The sequence below is a fragment of the Zeugodacus cucurbitae genome, chromosome 5 (genome assembly GCF_028554725.1).
Source record: "Zeugodacus cucurbitae isolate PBARC_wt_2022May chromosome 5, idZeuCucr1.2, whole genome shotgun sequence".
NCBI classification, from domain to species: domain Eukaryota; kingdom Metazoa; phylum Arthropoda; class Insecta; order Diptera; family Tephritidae; genus Zeugodacus; species Zeugodacus cucurbitae.
The window spans coordinates 41461740-41483083 of record NC_071670.1 but is presented as its reverse complement, the minus strand read 5'-3'; the positions used below and the strand labels follow the sequence as shown (position 1 = coordinate 41483083).

Genomic DNA, 21344 nt, shown 5'->3' with positions numbered 1-21344 from the left:
TTCCGAGTTACGGAAGGTAATTTGTATAAATTTGACTTCTATTGCCAATTCAAGAGTTCAAGTTATCCAGAACTTCGAGTTATAGAAGTTCTAGTTATAAAAAAAAAAGTATTTTTCGAAGTTTGGTCGCTCCTATCTCTATAGAGAGTGGAAGAACTGCAGCGGGAAAGAAAATAGAGAAAATTTTCAGAGTATACTTAATATATACTGCTATATTCACATACTGCTCCCATATAAAAATAATCGAAATGACTAAATAAATCCATTTACCTATTCTTTACTATCCATCCATTGATTGATCCTAGTACATAAGCTCAACACACAATGTTTCTAATAGTTATGCTCATCACGAAATAACTGATTCAATAGATTAACCCCGAAATTTATTAGACCAACACCGAGGTTTCTTCTACGGTTTCTTCAGTTACATTTTTATTACACCAATTGACTAGTGAAAGGTTCCGACAATAAATACAATTCAACATTCCTTACTCGAATCACCATAATCTACAAAAAAATCCACTTCGATTTAAACAGACTGCTAGTTATGGAACGTAATTTATATGAAATTTGAGTTCCATTGCCAGTTCAAGAGGTCGATTTATGGAGTACTTCAAGTTATAGAAGTTCGAGTAATGGATGTTTAACTGTATATATGTATATGTTCAAAAATATTTTACATTTCATAAGAGAAATCGTAAAATTACATCGTTATACCAGGAACTGTAAACTAACATTTGGAATTCCACAATGCGAACCATTTCATCTTCTCAATTGTCATTTACCGTAATAAACACCTCATATACAGGACATAATCGGTATCACAGTAAACTCAAATCATTTATGTAAATAACAAGAGGTCTAAGTCACATTACTTTCGTAAGGTTTCTTGGATTGCTTGAAGTGCCAAGCATATAAATACATACATATGTATATGTTGAGGCATTAACAAATCATTTGATTCCTGTGCAACAGTTGGAGGCGTTATGCAACAGCAGAATCTTGTACGAACGGAAGAAGACATCAACAAGACGATGACGATGTCATCAAGAATCTGCCTGTAAGTCATCATAGCACATACATATGTATTCTATGATATGTATAGATGTACATATGTATGTTATAAGGATTCTCTGTTTACTGCAGTACTTCACTCACTCAAGTCTGACATTCCGATTATTCTTGGCCAAGTGAAGTGAAGTCGGCAATATTTGTTTTGCTAGTTGTCTTCTTTACTATAAATGTATGCCTCTTCTTATGCTGGCATGTAAGGTTGTAAGTATGTTTGTAAGTGTGCATTGTAAGTTTGTTGTTTGAGTTTAAGAATGATGCAGTCTCACTTGATTGCGGAAGCATCTTGTGGTCGGCCTAAGCGCTTTTGTTCTTGTTCTTGTGGCGTTTAAGTCACAATGTGACTTGCAAGTCTTTAGTTCACATGTGGGTAACTGTATTGCGTATGTATGTTAGTCTTTTAAGCATAGGTCTACACAAGTATATATGTATATATGTATGCTCATATTTAATGGATGTGTTTATTTGCTTTATTTGTTTATTAAATCATTCATGTTGGTTGCAGACATTTGCAGTCAGTCATTGCTGTCATAGTCGCTTTATTATGGTTGTCTGAGTCTTGAAGATTCTTGTGTGCGAGTATCTTTGAATTGTTTTGACATTGTTGTTACTAGTGCACGTGCAAGTTTTGTGACAATTGGATTTATTTATTTAAAATATTTAAATGCATGTGTTGGAAAAATAAAATATATGGCGGAATAATAGTGATGCTTTCTTAGAACTTTGAAATATATGTCTTTTAAATAACTACAAATTTAAATTATCTATATAAGATTTACTTTGTACATATAATGGTTGCATGTAACTGTATGTTTCGATAAATTCATTGAATGTCTTCGTAAAATCTTACGATATAGGTCTACTATTCAAATATTCTGCAAAATATCCATCATTACTTAAACATTGTGAAATGCTTAGTGAAAATGAGATTTTATAGCAAGTTAGCGATTTATAAACTATCCAACAGAGTCTATTCTTTGGTTTGTCATAAAATATGGGCATATAATTTTCTTTGCTACCATTACGGGGACGACTTTTTTACGTTTGTTTTTCGTGACCATATTTTTTTTTGGTAAAGACGGTGGAACTCTCCGACATTTTGTTAATAAAATTGTTCCTCAGAACTATTTTCTAGACCTTAAATATAAAACGTTGGAGAAAATTTTGGTTTAAAAATGTTTAAGGGGTCATCCCATGTGATTGGCTCAAAAAAAAATGTTTAATCACAAATTGCTTTCATAACATGTCTAGAAATTCGAAGTTGGGTTAAAGATACAGCAGTTAGAGAAGTTGCTGTCCGAAGAGCTCAGTTAGCAATTGAAAACTTTGAACACGGTTTTCTCAAAAGTGTGTTTCTCAAACTTTCCTCCATCGTAACTCAAAAACGGCTTGACTGAATGACTTGAAATTTGTTGGGTGCACTCAGCATTATTAAATAAAAAAATCCAAAAAATTCATTTTTTATAGCAAAAAATATATTAAATTCAAGTTTTTTTTTGTATAAAAATGGTTACAAATGTCCATGAACCTCAACCGCACTTTTCTTGGAATTAAAAAAGAAAAACAAAATTTCCCGCAAATGTCGAGAATTCGGCTCAAAAAGTGACATTTTCAGTTGAGAATAAGTTTGGGATGCAAACAGATCTCTACAAATATTTTGTTGGGTTAATCGATTTAATCGACCAGTGCTTGACCCTAGAAACATCTATCGGAATCAAAGTTGTAGACCTAATAAGAAAAGTCCAATTTTTGTCATATTCACTTGATCGTAGTGCGTTCCATGCATTTAAGCTTAAAGATTAAAACGACGCTAATTTTGTTTGTTTCCGATAAGACAATCGTGGAGGAAGTGTGAGCACATTTTTTGGAAGCGGGTGTGTTCTCATGTTCTACGCAATATTTTTAGCTTACAATTTATATCTATACTGTCAAATATGTATATGTTAATAAATGAAATTAAAATTAAGGCTCTATCTATTTACTGGTCGTAGGAAAAGAAAATTAAAAAAAAAATCAATAAAAAACAGGCCGTCAAATGGGATGACTCCCTTAAGAAGTATTTAAGACGTTAGACCTCTTTAAAGTAGTAGTTAAAGTAGTTCAAGTGGTTTGACAAAAATATGCTTTCGAAATGTCTTGAAGATTTGCATTTACCAGCTTTCATGGTTGTATTTTTCCAATTTCGATTAACCTTATATCAGAATCATACATTGTTCAGTTTTATAATTAAAATACGCTGGTGATATGGCCAATTTCAATAAAATCTTCACAAAACGTTCATTTGAATTTTGTCATATTTTTAATGAAAACAATTATTTATTAATATTTAGAATGAATAATTTAAGCAAATATATAAAAATTTATATTTGTACATACTGCAAGTTAAAAAATTGTTATAACAGATTACCATTAAGATTTGAAACAAAGCCAGATATTCAAAGTCTTGCATATTTCAGAAAATCTCCAAAGGTCAGAGGTCAAAGATTTATGTATTCTTAATTTTATGACGAAACCGCTCCACATTCCCTTACTTATTCACTAATACATACATATATGTATGTATAATCATAACATAACATTCAGAAATTCTAAGCTTTAGCATACAAAACATAAACTCTCTGAGGTAGTCACATTAATTGTGATTTGTTGACTAAATATTACAAATACCACAACATATTTCTTTCAACAACGATATATGAAAGAGACACAATTATTTAAGCTAAGCATTCACAATTTCAAATAATTTCAGAAATAAAATTAATATTAATAAATGCTCCTTTGACAAATTTAAATATGTCCCAAGTTTTAAATTAAGTGCCTTTTACAAGCAGAATTGTCACAGAAGAGCCATTTATTTTCATACTTCTTTGCTCAACAGGGCGTATACGCAACTATGAAGGAGCAAGCTCAAAAGAACGAAATAATGAATGTTATCCTATCCTTCCTTTGTGAATACATATTAAGAAAAATACTCAAGTTAGAACAAGTATTATTTTTGTATACTTATACATTCATACATCTACAATATATGTGTGTTGTTATATAAAAGGATGGTATACACGCATACCATATATTCTAAACTTCTTTGTCAAGCACACCCATAGAAATTATATTTTTTGTTTTTTTCTAAATTTTACCCATTATTCCCTCATTATATATGTATATGTTTATATATATATATATGATTTCTAACACATAAATTATACCCTCCTACAAATTTTGTATGTCGCCACAATTAGAAAGGCACTCCTATAAATGTATCTATGTAAATGGAAGAGCATGCAAAAGCTCCGCCTTCGCTTGAAAGCTTTTATTAGGTACTCGTGTTACACTTTGGCTTCAGCAACAACAAAGCACCGTGTAGGCGTTGCCATTCGTAAAACGAGGCTCCGCCCAACTAAATGTACTTATGTTGGTATCTCTGTTGTTGTACATAATTGTACATGAGCTGTTGATAATAATGTTAGAGAATACAAGTATATATAAAACGCTAAGTGGGAGTTTTATGTACTGAAAATATGTAATTTTAGGGAGACATACGAAAAAATGGCAAAATTAAAGCAGCAAACTTTTACGGTTACAACTAATATTTATTGTGAAATTGTGTTTAAACTTTATTCTCTAAATATTAATGAATTACGTTTCACATGAAATGTAATGGCTTGTTTTAATTCTCAAGTATTACTTCAGAATTAATTTTTCTAAATGCAATGTTTTTATTTATCTTTAATATAAAATATCTCTCATATGTAGCGATTGGGAAATAAGGAAAGACATTTGAAAGAATTTTTCAGACAAAATATTTCACATTTTAAGTATTTTATTAATAATTGGGCATTTATTAAAGTTAAAACTGAAGAAAAACTCAAATAAAGCTTTATTTTAATGTTATAAACACCTGTATTCACCACGAATGAATTAATAATGGAACAATGGTGGTAATTGAGTCAGTGGAGAGGATAAAAAGTTTCGATTAATATCAATTAAAATAAAAAAAAAAAACCAAGCCAAGTAGCAAATACATTAAATCAAATAGGTTTATAGGTAATTTTAGAAGTAAACTATGGATTGTTTGCATAATAAAGAAGCTGTAGCTCTCCTCTTAATCCACTCATGCCCGAATTAAAATGTTTTTTTTTTCAAAAGTTTATTTTTTTAGTACAGATATATGTATGTATAGTCTTAACTCAAATATGAAGTGATAAAAATTTCCAAGTCCTAGGAAATCCTAGTTCATTAGTTACAGAATGTTGCCTATAGGCCTACATTTTAATTATTGTAAATAAACTAAACACTTTTTCAGTGACTGATTTTTATACTCTCGCAACAAATGTTGCTAAATAGAGTATTATAGTTTTGTTCACATAACGGTTGTTTGTAACACCCAAAACTAAACGAGTTAGATATAGGGTTATATATAGGGTTATATATACCAAAGTGATCAGGGTGAAGAGTGGAGTTCAAATCCGAATTTCTGTCTGTCCGTCCGTCTGTGCAAGCTGTAACTTGAGTAAAAATTAAGATATCTTGATGAAACTTAGCACACTTATTTCTTGGCACCATAGGAAGGTTGCTTTCGAAAATGAGCAAAATCGGACCACTGCCACGCCCACAAAATGGCGAAAACCGAAAACACATAAAGTGCAATAACTAAGCCATAAATAAAGTTATGAAAATAAAATTTGGAACATAGGATCGCATTAGGGAGGGGCACATTTGAATGTAATTTTTTTGGAAAAGTGGGCGTGACCCCGCCCCCAAAAAGGTTTTTTGTATATATCTTGCAAACCAATAAAGCTATATAAACCAAACTTTCTGCAGTAGTTTCTTTTAACCGTTTCCTTATACAGTCCAATGAAAGAAATCGGATAATAACCACGCCCACCTCCCATACAAAAGTTAGGTTGAAAATTACTAAAAGTGCGTTAACTCACTAACGAAAAACGTCAGAAACACTAAATTTCACATAAGAAATGGCAGATGGAAGCTGCACTCAGATTTTATTACAAAATGGAAAATGGGCGTGGCGTCGCCCACTTATGGGTCAAAAACCATATCTCTGGAACTACTCGACCGATTTCAATGAAACTTGGTTTTGTAATAGTTTCCTTACCTCCCAATAATAAGTTGTGAAAATTGGCCAAATCGCTTCACAACCACGCTTACTTCCTATATACCAGAACTTAGAAGATGATCTGAATCGTTTACTTTACAATATATAAAGTAAGCACTAGTGAAGATATCGGTGCAAAACTTTGCACAAATACTGTATTTATAGTGTGGCAGCCCATTTCTAAAAATCACCGAAATCGGACCATAGGTTTTCAAGGCCCCATTAATCGAACATGAGGCCCTCGGTGCTTCTAACCTAATATTAGGGTTTCCAACTTTCAATGGACTTTATACAATATATATGACGAATATGTGGGTCAAATTGTGTATTATATAATATTAATTAAGTTAAATAAATAAATTGCGAGAGTATAAAATGTTCGGTTATACCCGAACTTAGCCCTTCCTTACTCGTTTTATTTTTTTTTATTTTATTTTTTTATTTTTTTTTTTGTTTTATTTATTTTTTTTAATTTAATTTAATTTAATTTTATTTTATTTTATTTTATTTTTTCCGTTTCGCTTCACTTCACTTTTCTATGTGTTCTCAGCTTGAAATTTTCCCTACAAATGAGCTTATGCTTGTCAAACATGAGTGGAGACGATCAAATTATCGTCCGTCAAATAGAAATATCAAAAATTTTTGATTTTCATCAAACAGAGCCGACAACAGGTCGGTGTAGCGTACGTGTAGCCGACGAGAGCCGACGACACCAACACACTTAAAGTGTTTGACGCAATTATTTGATCGTCTCCAAGGCACTTAAGCTTGTACAACACATAAGTCTACATAATTGAAAAAAACCGCTGGTAAAAAACATTTAAATAACAAGAATTATAAGCCGATAAGTACCTATAGACAACATTGGGCATGAAAGGGTTAAACATTTTTGATCACTGTCCTGAGTTTGGTCTAAGTAATATCTGAATTTACTTCAACCTTTTTGTTTACGGTTCTTAAAAAATTATAAGCGAGTTGTGAATATATTTAAAATATGTTCTCTCGTTATAACCTTAGATATGAATTTACTTTTGGACTAAATAATTTATATGCAGTATCCTTCTAGATAACTCTTTGCCTCTGTCTTAAATTTCTTATTAGAAAAAAATATTTGTTCGAATAAAAACCTTATGCTTTTACCTACAATTATCGCAACGAAAAAATTATAGATAACCGATAACGATGGTGCTTGAAAGTTTGAAGAACTTGTAAATACCGCATTATACTATATACATATCGACTCTCCCACAGAAATTTATAATCCAAGATGAACCAACGCCTATTTAAAACCAGTTGAAGAATGAAAGAAGTAAAGAGGACCTCCCTCTTCAAAATAAGTGTACCATCGCTAAGGCAAAATGTTAAGAATAAAGTAACCGCTCAACATATTAGGTGAGCTCAACTAAATTGTGGTTATTATAAGATAATTACAGTGAATGAAGAGGTATCATTTTGTTAAATATTTCTGAATGATCTTAGAAAAACTATTTAAAATGTATAGAAATTTCATACGCTATAGAAAAATCTAGCATTGTCCACAAATTTAAGATTTCTTATACCAATTTATTTACATTTTGTTGACAATTCAAGAGTAACATCTTCACAAATACATTTCATGGAAATGATAATCCAAATAGAAATTATTTGGAAGGCATATAACATTAGATATTTATTAGTATAACTAGACATTATTTCATATAACTGAATACATATATCTCTTTTTTCGAAAGACTTTCAAGTGATTTGCGATATAGATTTTGTACCAGTATTTTCATCATTATTTTTACCTAGTAGCCCTTCATTGTACAAGATCAAGTCTGTGGTTTGTCTACAACAAAACCAGAACTAGCACTTAGACCGAAAACAATAGCAGAAAACATTTTCCATTGTCTTCTCAGCGCGCATTGAAATTAAAAAGTTTTTAATAAGCATCAGAGTAATTGGAAAATTTCATTTGTTCTAGCCTTTCTCGGAAGTTACCTCCTCTCCCCGCCTATCTATATATGTATTGAGTAATTTTTATTGTTCCACCAAGTAAAATGCGCCGAATAGACGTTCAATTAAACTTCGAAGGCAGACTTTTATGCCTAATTTCATACACAAATGTGCTAATGCGAAGGCAGAGAAGGGGTTAAGCGCCAGCACAGTCAGTACCGCTAAGACGGCTGATAATCTGTTTTATATTCTCGCTGTGTTTGTCAAAGACGCGTAAGCAAAAACAAAAGCTCCAAATGAAATTAAAAAGAATAAATAAATAAGGAAACTCCAACTCTTGCTGGCGAAAGGACGCGACAAAAGCCACTTAAGCAAGTAAATAATTCGTTTGCTTTCTTTTCTTGTTGTTTTTGTTTGTGTCGGTATTAACCTCATTATTATAGACATCCTGCTTAGCTTTCGTTTTGCTGGCAATTGGCTGCGAAACATTGTTTTTGGTATTATTGTATTTTATTTGCTTTTGGTTGTTTTTGTTTTGTTATTGGCAGCACTCCGTGACCGACGTACGACAGCTGGAGTATAAACGTTTTCCTTATTTCATGAGCGCTTTTCCGCACTTTCCCACTTTTCCACTTCATTCATAATTAAGTTGTCTAATTTGTTTTGCTCGCGTCTTTGTTTTTGGCTGATTTTTTTTTGTTTTTTTTTTTTGCTTTTGCTCCTTAGTCACATTTTTTAGTTTCATTTCGTTTGCTTGCTGTGGAGTGCACGGATATAAATATTTTAATGTTTGTTAGTTCTCCAGTTGAATTTTACTTCTTCTTTTGTTTTCTTTCATCGCCTTTGTTTCTTTTTTTGCTACTTTTCGCGTGAAGTCACAGCTTCCTTTTCCTGTTCCAGTTCCTCTTCCTGTTTGCTTGTTTCTGGTAACTCTTGCGAGTAAGTCCTTTGAATTTTTTATGGCGTACATTTGTAGAAGTTCCTACATCCAAATGATGGAATTCAGCTGTTGTTTGCATTGTTCTTTTGCTTTATTTTAGCGGTTAAGGTTCAAGTGTTTAACTTTTTGTGTCGGGGGATAGAGAATAGAAGGGGTTTAATTGTGATTCGTATTTTATTTTTACTTTAGATAAATAACAATCACAGAGTATTACTTTGAATAAAATATGTTAAAGCAAATAGAATAAAGATCTGGATTTAATTATTATTTGATTAAATTGGAGGTTTTAGTGAGCATAGTTAAAGTGATCCGATTTAGGTCCATTATTTTCGATGACTTGTAGTCATTTGGAAGATAATTTTAATATGTTACTCTCCTAGAAACGCTCGTCCGTAAACTATTAATTTATATGACATGACTGATGGACCTGATTTAACTAAATTTCATTCCTATTGGCCTAAATTTGCAGCTTTTGGACAATTCCTTCCGTCCAATTGTTAACAGCACATAAAGAGTTTGGCCGCTGGGGTTCAGCTCATAGTAGATAATTACTTGCCAACCTCACCAAACCCATAGAAAACCCTTCTTAATCGCGTTTCGACCTCGATAGTTTTCCCTTGAAGTTGTCCAGCCAGAAACCAGCAGTAGCCATTCGCTTCAGAAATATATTGATTTTGTTGGGATTTTGTAGCGATTCAGCAGCAATTCGGAAATTCCGTTATTTATATGACGTCCATAGCGTTCCCATCTTTGACATCAAAATTAACGGAACGGAATCAACAAAACAAAAAAATTTATTGAACATAAAACTTAGAATTTATAAATCGGCGTACGCAACAACCGCGCCATTAGTTCTGCTTTTTCCAGACTGGATAAGGAAGTGAAGCGAATGGGTCTGGAGTAGAATGAGGACGAGACGAAATATCTCCTGTCATCAAACAAACAGTCAACGCACTGGCGTCTTGGTTCCCACGTCACAGTTGACAACCATAGCTTTGGAGTCGTAGATAATGTCGTCTACTTGGGAACCAGCTTCAACAACGCCAACAATGTCAGTCTCGAAATCCAGCGAAAGTCCTCTCTCGACGAACCAAAATTAGAATCCACAAGACGTTTATCATTCCCGTCCCGCTTTGTGGTGCAGAAGCGTGGACGATGTCAACATTCGATGAGACGACATTAGGAGTTTTCGAGAGAAACATTTTGCGCATATCGCAGACGATGGCCAATGGCTAATGAATTTTTGATGTCATTTTCCAAGTCAAAAATATAAAAGGGTTTTTTAGTTATTCCATGCCGACAGGCTTTCATTCTATGTTTCAGCAAATAGCGCCTTAGAGCTTTCGATATTTTTATGATGCGAGAAATTACAGAAATTCTTTCAGACCTCAATTATAGGTTTGTCTTCTAATGTTCCCTCGCTCGATGTTCTTTAGAAGTTTTGATTTTGATCCTATCTCCTGTGGAATCTTCTCTCAGATTTTCTTACTTTCAGCTAGTTCTGTTGTATTTCGCTATATATTACATATATAATCGTGAGCCCGACCATCATTTAAATATTCTCCCATGAAAATTCCAACAATTATGTACTTCCAAATAAACCAGTTAGTAAAATTAAGTTCCCAGCTTACGCATAAAATAAAATAAGGATTAACTAAGAAATGGGACACAAGTGGCGTAACTAATGCGCAGCAAATCCCGAAATAAAATCGCCAAAGAATTAGATCAGCGGCTTAAAAGTGCTTGTAATGCGCCTAATAGTAGCTTATAACAGCGCCAGCGTCTTCAATGCCCATAATTTTTCACTGCGCGTCGGCAGCAGGTCCTTGCCATGCCATCGGGCTAACAGCGAGCGCTTTCGACTTTCATAGCGTCATAATAGCTTTTCATTATTGTTATTATGTTGCTTGTTTACTGCTTGTTGTACACCTCCTTTGACATAGCGGCATGTATAACACCCCTCCTTCCTTCTCTTCTTCCGCCTACACTCATATTATTATTATTGTTTTTGTTATTGCCATTTTCATTTATTTAAAAGATACTCGACACAAATCTCCGTTACAACATTAACAAATGCATAAAAAATCCTTAAGGAGCGTCAGCCCCCATCGAAAGACACCGACCGAATGGTACGCAAGGAAGAAGAAAAAAAACGGCGCAATATTCAAATGAAGTCGCGATAAGCCGCTGAAAATCTGTGTGAAAAAGTGACGTAGCGGTATTTTTCTTACAGCCGCCCTTCTCGACTGCCTCTTCTTCGCATTGTTACAAAGCCAGTTCCTTTCCTCGCTGCTGAAGATTCTCAGTTTGGATGGCTGGTGGTGGTGGTGTGGGCCGCAATCTTTTTGTGCGGCATTTGGGAATAATGGGGTGTGATTTGTTCACTTTGACGGTCGTCGTGCGCCAGCATGGACCGCTTTCTTTTCTTACTTTGCTGTTTTTTTTTTTTGCAAAGTAAGAAAGGACAGCAACGCCCCGAGCTATTCTTCGCTGAGCGGCAGTTTGTCCTTTTGACTTTGGTTTTGTGCGCGTGTTGTAAACGGAAAATTTTGTTTATTCTCCCCTCTAAGTTCTTTGTCAGTTTTGTCGTTGTTGTTGTTCGTGTTTTTGTTGGCTTTTAAGCATTACTTAAGCCAATAAATGTTATTTTACAAACTGTGAATCCTACTTGATCACTTTCAATGACGCTGAAGTGACTTTTTAATAGCGAAACGTATTCGCGCCTTGAGGCCAACTTAATTTTAATATTTAGCGAGCATTTCCGGGAATTTTAATGTATAAAAGTAAAGTATACACATATATATCTGTGAATACTACATATATAATCGTTGAACCCATTTTGTTCTTCAGGCTGTGAAAAAAAAACCAGGACCTGGATATGTATACTCTAGACTCGCTACTGTGATTGAAAGGAGAAACCAAAAGTGACACCTAACTCTAGAAATCTGTCATCTCTTAATTTAAAAAATATACTACTCAATTTCAATTCTGACGTAGTGTCTTATAACCATTACAGACTACTGAAGTGCTAGTTTCAAGTGCGTAAATCTCACATGCATCTCGGTTTCATAACATTTCGATATTCAATCAACTTTGAAAGATCTTGGGATTATATCAGGAAGTTTCGATACATTTTGAGAATTTTCGAAATCCAATTCTCGAGTTTCGAACTATTGGTACGTACCATATTAGTAAGTCATAAAACTAAACGAGTTAGATATAGGGTTATATATACCAAAATGATCAGGATGACGAGACGAGTTGAAATCCGGATGTCTGTCTGTCCGTCCGTCCGTCCATCTGTCCGTGCAACGGATAACTTGAGTAAAAATTGAGATATCTCAACGAAACTTGGAACACGTTGACACGCCCACAAAATGGCGAAAACCAAAAACCTATAAAGTGTCATAACTACGCTATAAATAAAGTTATAATAGTATATTATTTTATAGTAATATTATAATAATAATAAAATTTGGAATAAAGGATCGAACTAGGAAGGTACCCTACCACACATCATAAAAATAGTTGAAATCGGATAATAACCACGCCCACCTCCCATACAAAGTTTAGTTTGAAAATTACTAAAGTGGGTTAACTCACTAACGAATAACGTCAGAAACACTAAATTTCACAGAAATAATAGCAGAAGGAAGCTGCACTCAGATTTTTTTTACAAAATGGAAAATGGGAGTGGCATCGCCCACTTATGGGTCAAAAACCATATCTCAGGAACTACTCGACCGATTCGAATGAAATGAAAATTGAACCAATATTTGACGGTCCCCATCGGAGGATATTAGTCACCTTATACTATGAATGAATTGAACATTGCCATTCAATCTATATTTTCCATTTCTTTATTTTTTAACACTCGTTATTTTCAAAACCTCTTCTTTTATTCTCGCAATTTCACATCTTCTACTTTAAAATTCTTATTTTCCCACATCTCAACAGACTAAATGGCCACAGCTGCGTATTAAATATAATTTGCCATTTCCATATTTCGCACAGCAGCCAGTCAAGTGCATTAACTTAATTACATTAGGCGAATTTGAGAATTGGCGTGGAAATTGCAAAATCTTATTTAAAAATTGAATATCTCGAACGGCACATAGCTGACTACTCACTCACTTACACCGACACGGCACACGACGCACGGCTCTCGGCTACTTTAAATCAAAACTAATGAAGTGAAAACGTCTATAAAGTGTCTTAATATCCTTTTGTCGTGTGCAAACACATTTAATATGCTTGTGTTAAAAATTTTTCCCTCACTCACACGGCTTGTGCCATCCATGGGCTTAGAACGCCCTCGTTTTCTTAACACTTATCCTTTGCTTCGTGCATTAAGAGAATATGGGGGAAGAGATATATGGCAACAGCAAGTGATATCCTTTCTTTTCTGGTTTGTCTACGCTTGTCGTTTCGTCTTATCTGCCTGTTTGGATCATCGCCTCCTGCAAACGAGCCTGCCTAAGCTCCGAGGCAGAGATACACTAGAGCTGTGTGTGTGTGTGACTTGCGTTTGCCTTTTGCAAAAATATGATCGATACATTTCCCATTAAAGTTATTTTTAAATGCCACAAAAACAGGCCAACCAACCAGCCATTCATCCACTCATCTCAGCATAAGGGGAGGTAGGAACAAAGGAATTCTCATGCAGCGCCTTGCTTCGGTTAGTGTAGCGATATATCCTTAAATAGCATAACAGCCGAACAGACAGGATAATGGAGTCGTTATGCTGATAAAGTTATAAACTCACGTTGAAACCATTTAGCAATAAGGACGCTGTGAAGCACACAGTGCAAGTAGGCCAAAATAGCGTGGTGTGAGTGAGTCTATGAGGCTGGTGGGGAAGGTGGTTGGTTAACGAGCAGTCGATTAGTCTGTGTATCGTCGTTTATGGTTAGTCTCCTGGTTGGAACGGGGATGCGGAAAGGTGGTAAGGCGCATGCAGGTGTTTGACTACAAAAGCGCGATGACAGTGGTTAGATAACGGCACATTTGTGGTGAGTTGTTATGCGAATATGTGGGTATGCTGTATTTTATCACATGTGGTTGATGGTGTATGGTTATTGATTTGGTCTATTTTTCAGAAAAAATTATTTAATATTTATTTTTTATTTAAATTTGTAAATATATTTGTTTTATTTGTACTCTTAAGAGCTAGTCCAAGCGTCTAATATGTGTATCCACCTAACGTTTTTATAACACTTTAAATAGTTATATGAACAGAACTGGACGACTGATTTAGTCCGACCAAGCCGCCTCCCAGAGAATTCAAGAGCACCTTCCTAAAATAGGTCGACGACTTAAAATACTATACCGACAGGACTAACTATAGATACCATTTACTCCCTCCCAGTGAATGGCGTACTTGGAGAAACAACACCCACCGTTGCAGACACAGAGCTCGAGTTGCCTCGCGAAACTAGAGGGACCTTTGCCCACTGGATATTGTAGCAGACTAAACTCCTACCTACCCTGACATACTCAACATATGTCCTGCATGCAAAGACTGCCCGCATGACACGAACCACCTCTTTGCATGCCCCCTTAACCCTACTCATCTAACACCCCTTTCCCTTTGGTCCGACCCCATCGAAAAAGCTCGTTTCATGGGCCTCCCGTTAGATGACTTCGATGACAATTAGGCAAGGCTTGTCGTTTCAGGCAGGCCTGGGTAACCGCTACAACAACAAAAACAACAACTGATTTTGTCAAATCTGTCACTTCGACCCTTGACCCATTCATGCAAAATATAACTAGAACTAAATTTGACATATTTTGACGAAACTTTTTTTTTCATCGAACCATTACCATATTCAAAATGGTCAAAAATATAGAGAGTTCAAATAAAACATACAGAGGTTATGATCATAAGAGCATTAAAAACTTTCGAAAAATAGATACGTATCAACATCTCCTGAGGTTAAAATTTATATACCCTAAACCACCTAATGAAATTCAACAGAAATATTATTACCATATCCCCTTTCAGAACTCCAAGAAATGTGATAAGTCTCGAAAAACATTATATGAAATATATATTAGAATTTGGAAAATAATATATTGGGTCATTTACATACTTTTTAATTGGAAAACAGAAAGACAAAAATCTAACTACAACAATGCCAACTGGCAGAATCATGCCAGTATACTAGATAGGTTAAGTTTCAATAAAAAATGCTCGACGAAATTTAGCATATACTCGTATAATACTAGTACCTATATGTGGCAACCCTATCCCAAAAATTAGTTACATCGGATTTTGATGTTTGTGCAACGGCTGAAAAACTATCCTTCAAAAGTCAACGAAACTAATTGTAGGAATGCTGTCGACCTATCATTCCTTGATCCGATAAAAAGCAGGGCCCTTTCCAGTTATGTAGACTTGAGTCTTGCGAAACGGTTTATATCTTTCACTAACGATTCACTTATATACCGATAACGCTATTAGGATAGGTAAGATTTGAAAGTGGATATCTCAAATAATGAGGGAGATAACTTATAGAAAAAGAATCGACCAAAAACAATTACTGATTTCCGAGATCACAGTTTCTATCATTTAAAAAGATATCAATTCTGGTTGGTACGAACTAAAGAATACTCTATTATTTTATTGATTCAAAGCCACATTTTAGATCAAGATTCTGTTCACTCCAGAACTTTCAAGAAGTATTATCTGTTGTTTGCGATTTTACAAGTATCCCACTCACCTTACAGCTTATGGACTACCTGTTTGGTCTATGCAACGCTTTATCTATTACAGTGGACCCTTGCAAGGCTATTCATTCACACCGGCATGAAATTCCTTCCGCTTGCAACACCACAACAAAGTTATCTGATTGAGTGTGAACTGTCTAACAAGCGCGTATGTGTATGAAAATAGAATCTCCTGCATACATGCAAAGACTGACTGACTGAATACACACAAAAGCACGCATGGATTGAGTATTTTTGGCGCAGTCATTCATGAATAAATGGTCGAAGATTTTTCATACGTAATGTGTCTCTTCATTCATCGCTTGCTCGCCTGCTTGGCCTGTCCTGTCGTGTTCGTTGATCTAAATACTACGGATATCCTGTGGGGCGAACTAACACACACCGAGGTAGAGGTATGGATACATATACATGTGTGGATAGCAAAAATATTCATATCTCCTGCTTAGCCTAAACGCTTTCGCCCCTTCCGGTGGTGAATACTTGATTGTTGTTGGTTTGCCGGTTGCTGATAGCGTTACACTAACATACTATATATCACACACATATAGACACATACAGCCAATATGTGTTTGCTTCAACGGTATTCAAGGATATTCGGTTTTATGTTGTTGGATATATTTGTTGTTGCTGTTGCTTCACTGTTTTTGTGGTAGTCATTTCTGGCTTTGTTGGTTATTGAATTAGCCCAATAAACCAGAAAAATAACACAAAAAGACACATTTGTAAACACGTTCATACACTCTCTCTCATATATGTATGGATGTGGATAATGATACTCCCCAATTGTTGCAGTAGCTTGTGTCGATAGGCGGGCGGCCGGGCGGTCGTGTGTGCTCATGAATTCATTTACATATCCTTACTGCTCGATATCACACACCAGGCATGTCTTACTTGTGTGGCATTCCAGCGTTCGTCAATGAGCTGTAAGCGTTTTTATGTTCTATTTAACTGAATTTGCCAATACCAACCATCGCTCAGCCACAAAACCACAAATATAATTGGAAACCAAAGCAATTTTTGGGCCGGGCAAACATACTTAGCTACAAATGACTCTATTTGCACATTGTTCAACAAACCCTGACACATACATACTGACATATTGAATAGATACTCGTATGTATGAAAGTATTTTACAAAAGCGCTGGGATTTTTGCACATGAATTGGCAATATCATGGCGTTGGTACACATGTAAATGCTTATTTGGCTTAACAAAGCCAAAGCTACTACTCATTACTTAGCATTGTATGTATGTCCTTAAGGGTAGTCGAAATAAATGTGACAAATATGACAATGAACATACATATGTATATAGAAATATATACAAGTGTGGATATCAAGTGTAAAAATGAATAATATTTAATTGGAAATTAGAGCCGCATTATGACTCTATGTTTATGTGTAAGTGAGTCTCTCAAAATGGATATCCTTGTAAATAGCTATGCGCATTCATACATTTTGCTTATTATTGTTGTTTTTGTTCTGCTTTTTTATTGCAGAATTTCGCACATCAAAGTCGTTTAAATGGTTTCGATGTCATTAGAAAAAATAATTTCGTATTTATCGCAATGATAAAGGAAGCCTTTTAGTGCTTGAAATTTAATTGAATTGTTTTGCAAAAGCTTTTGTGTATCTCTCAACTTTTACAATAATAATAAATTACAATAAAAATTGGCGATTTAAATTTAAATTGGATTATTTCAGCCTCAGTAATATATATTAATAAATTAATTTCTTACAATATTTGAGAATTCAGTGCAGGATTATTAGAAATAAATTTGAAAAAACTAAAACAGGTTAGTCAAACATTATTAAAGATGACAAAACTCAAAATAAGAGGCCAAGTATTTTCAACCAGTCGTCCTTTTCTTGATATTAAGATCACCATTATCAAATCACGCTAATCATATAATAATCAGTTTATTTATCAAATATTAAAATAGTATAGTATTTAAAAAGACAAATAAATAAATTGGACAAAAATTATTTGATAAGGACTTCAGTAGGACTTAAGTCCTAAAAACAGAAGCATGGTTTCATCAAGGTCGAAAAAAAGGACAACAAAACTTCAGCGTCTAATTATAAAATTAAATCAAACATTTTTGGAAAATCTTTGAACAGTGTTTTCTTCTTCCACAAATCTCAATGAACTAGTAGTTAGAAATGCTCAACGTAATTGGACACTGTATAAATAAAATTTAAACAACCTTGAAGGATTTAACGGAATTCTATGTCACCATTTGGCGATAAAAGTTTTGAAAGTAAAACAGGGAGAGGTAGCGTTAAGCTAGCGCATTTCGACTTGCGAAATCAGTTACAGAGAAATCTCTCCTAACCGACATCTCTCTTAGACGGACACCCCCCTTGAGCGAGCATTTTTTCATACACCAAGTTTTAAGTTAAACTTTTAGAACAATTACCCTCTCTTGGGCGGTCGCGGACAATTACTTAATATTACATTGGTCAAAAAATATTCACTAAGAGGGGAAAGACGCGAACTTCTTTTCAACGGACAAAGGGGTTATTTTTTCATAAGAAATCCAACCAAAACATTTGTAGGGCTGACTCAAATTTCTTACCCTCACGAGATAAGTTTCAAAAGGGTGAAGATAATTTTTTTTACCTAGTAACACGACTTTAATGTGTCAGTCTTTGGATCAAGAAATTATTCAACATTTCAAATGTTCTGGTTGAAGATATCTTGGAGTAGAGTACAGTATGGCTGTTTTAGAAGCCATAAATTTTATGAAAGAAGTCTTGACTAATAAACAACCGGAAACGGAAAAAAATTGCTTTTAAAAAGCAGGATTTCACAAGAATATCATTCTAACACCTGAATTGGAGCTCGAAGACGATTTGTCATTAGCAACGTTGACTTTTCAATTTATTCATTATCAAAAACCCAGACAGACTTCGTGTTGGATTTTGTAATCAAAGAAAATTTAAAAATTGCTGATGATAATATTACAGAATCTGAAGTTATCACCGAAGAAAGTAATGCAATTTTCTCAAACGAAACAGCTTTGATTGCTATCTCAAATTTAAAAAGATTTTGCCGAGAAGAGCACACACCTTAAGCGGACAAAAATCGTTTGAAGGTGAAGGTCCGTCCAAGAGAGGTTCCACTGTATATGTACATATATTTTTTAGCCATAATTACCATAATATAATTGACGGTTTGACACAAATTGATAGTACATCAAATTGATAGTATATAAAGACATAAGCCACGTGTAATATTAGTTGTCATCTCTTCATCTAATATACTATATACTGGTTTTAATGAATTCTAAGAAGCTTACACTACTATCTGATAATTTTCACCGAACCTAAATTCAAATATGGGCCTGAAATCTTGTTCTATAATACAACTAGCGTACATTTTTTGTTTAATTGTATAAATTGAGACGATTGTCTCAGTTTTGGCTTTCAGTTAGGGGGCTAGGGGTAGTCAGGGTTTTCAGTAAGTGTAATATCTTAAAAATATTCTCTGAAAATATGAAGTTGATGCGATAATTACTGTTCGAGTTATTCGACAAGTAACAAAGAGCGCTCGGGCAGTCCAACACGCTAGTGTGAAACTTTAAATGCGTTTTTCTCAAAACATTTTTTTGAACTGGTGACAACTGTAACTCGATAACCGCTCAGTAGATTTTAATGACATTTCTACAGCTTTTAGAATACGTTATTATCCTGGGCCTTATGGAAGTTTTTTTTTTCAAACATTTCGATTTTTAAGACCAATTAACTGGCGATTTTTTTCCCGAAAATCTAGAAAAAAATGTCCTGAAGTCAAATTTTTCTAATTTTGAAAAAAAAAAAGAAAACAGCTTCGATCCGGCCCAGTATTATCTATTTATAAAACAAATTTTTCTTATCCAATTGATTTTAGATGATCTAGATTTCTACAAGAACTTATGATTGTTAACGCAAGGATCTTTTTTTGGAACTGGATCAACACAAACAGCTTAGGAAATAATAATTTTTTTATTTCAAATCTTCGTGACTTCAAGTCAAAACAATGTGTAAAATGCCATATAATTACTTCTGAAAATAACATGATTTAATAGCAAAAAAAAATTACTGAAAATTGTAGTTTTTTCGTGTCTCTGACTACCCCTAACGCCTTAAAGACGATTCTTAATTAATTGTCTTTAAAAAATAAAAAAAATTGTAATCTTGTGTAAATAAAAATTATAAAAATGTTACTTACCCCAATTTAGTCAATTTGTTTATATCTGAAATTATAAATTAAAAAAAAAAAGTTAAAAAATGTGTATACAAATTAATTAAATATAATGATTTTTTATAATAAGTTAAAAACGTTACATATTATTGTTATTATTATTAAGAGATTCTATGATTTAAAATAAAAATAAATAAATTACTTTAAGTCGATTGTCCGTCGTATTATTCGACCGCATCTCATAAATAAATCATTTGACCCATTTTTTTAAACCCAAACACCACGTAGATCATCAATGAATTTTATTAGCATAATTTATATCGAAGTAAAACAAGCGTCTAATAGCGCAATAAATTATTTGGCCCACAATTATCATAATTCATTACAGAAAATTATTCGAAGCAAATATTTACCTCCCACCATCTCAAAAAAAAAAAATTGTAGAAAAATTGCCGTTAAAATATTGAATAAAATTTGTGTGTTTCTTAATACCCATTTAATCCTGCATAATTTATCGCGCCAACCCCTCCCACCACGCACACTGACTTGACGGCTGGCGATTGGAAAAAGGACCATAAAAATTTGTCCTTTTTGTGTTTTTTTCACGCAGCCATTAAAAGTGACAAATCAACAGGTCGCAAGATGAGAAGCAGGAGCTACAGTTGAGCTCCTGTGTCCTTTAGTTTATCGATTTTAAGGATAGCGGGAGGAAATCAAACGCTGAAGCAGGCGTTAGGCTTTTGCTGGCTGTGATTTATTTGCATGAAATTCTTCTTTAATGGCGCAGGAGGAGTTCATATTTAAAAAGTACTTACAGAAGAGCTTCTTCGGCAGAATTTTTTTTTACAATTTTCTGTGTAGATTTTGCCCATTTTTTCGAACTTTGCTTTCAGTGCTTTCATACACACGGAAGTAATTTTTATTTTGCCAGACAATTTGCTTATTTTGTTATTTCCGCTCGCCGTCAGCAGAGCTATGTGCTGTTAAATATTTCCGGGATTTGCATCTTCCAATTACTCGCCCACACCGCTTCTTACTTCTTGGGTTCTATTTATGCGCTTGGTAGGATTTTTTTTATTTGAACGCACTTGTTGAGCTCCTTAGAGACTCGCCTTGGCTTGCAGAGCTGCTGGTATATTTTCTGGTATTTTTTAGCATTTTTATATTTATGTACTGAAGAGTCAATGACCAAAGCGCCAACTGCCACCTTACATATGAAGAACATTTTTTTTTTCAAGTTTTATTTTTTCCATATTCTTCATATTGACGCAAAGGAAATTGCATGGAAATGTTGTCGGCGAAATTAAAAATGCAAAAATATGTGAAAATTGCAAGAGTAAATAATGGTGAGCGCAAAAAAACAGAGAATCCT

At 34.1% G+C, this 21344-nt stretch overlaps 1 long non-coding RNA gene across 1 annotated transcript in view; it reads right to left on the bottom strand.

The window, feature by feature from the left end:
• LOC128922086 (uncharacterized) overlaps positions 1-20025 on the bottom strand; it is a 112450-nt gene extending 92425 nt beyond the window's left edge. The window contains exon 1 of the long non-coding RNA XR_008471356.1: positions 20000-20025. This is a non-coding gene — a long non-coding RNA (uncharacterized LOC128922086). The remainder of the gene's footprint in view (positions 1-19999) is intronic.
• Positions 20026-21344: the final 1319 nt, after the last annotated feature.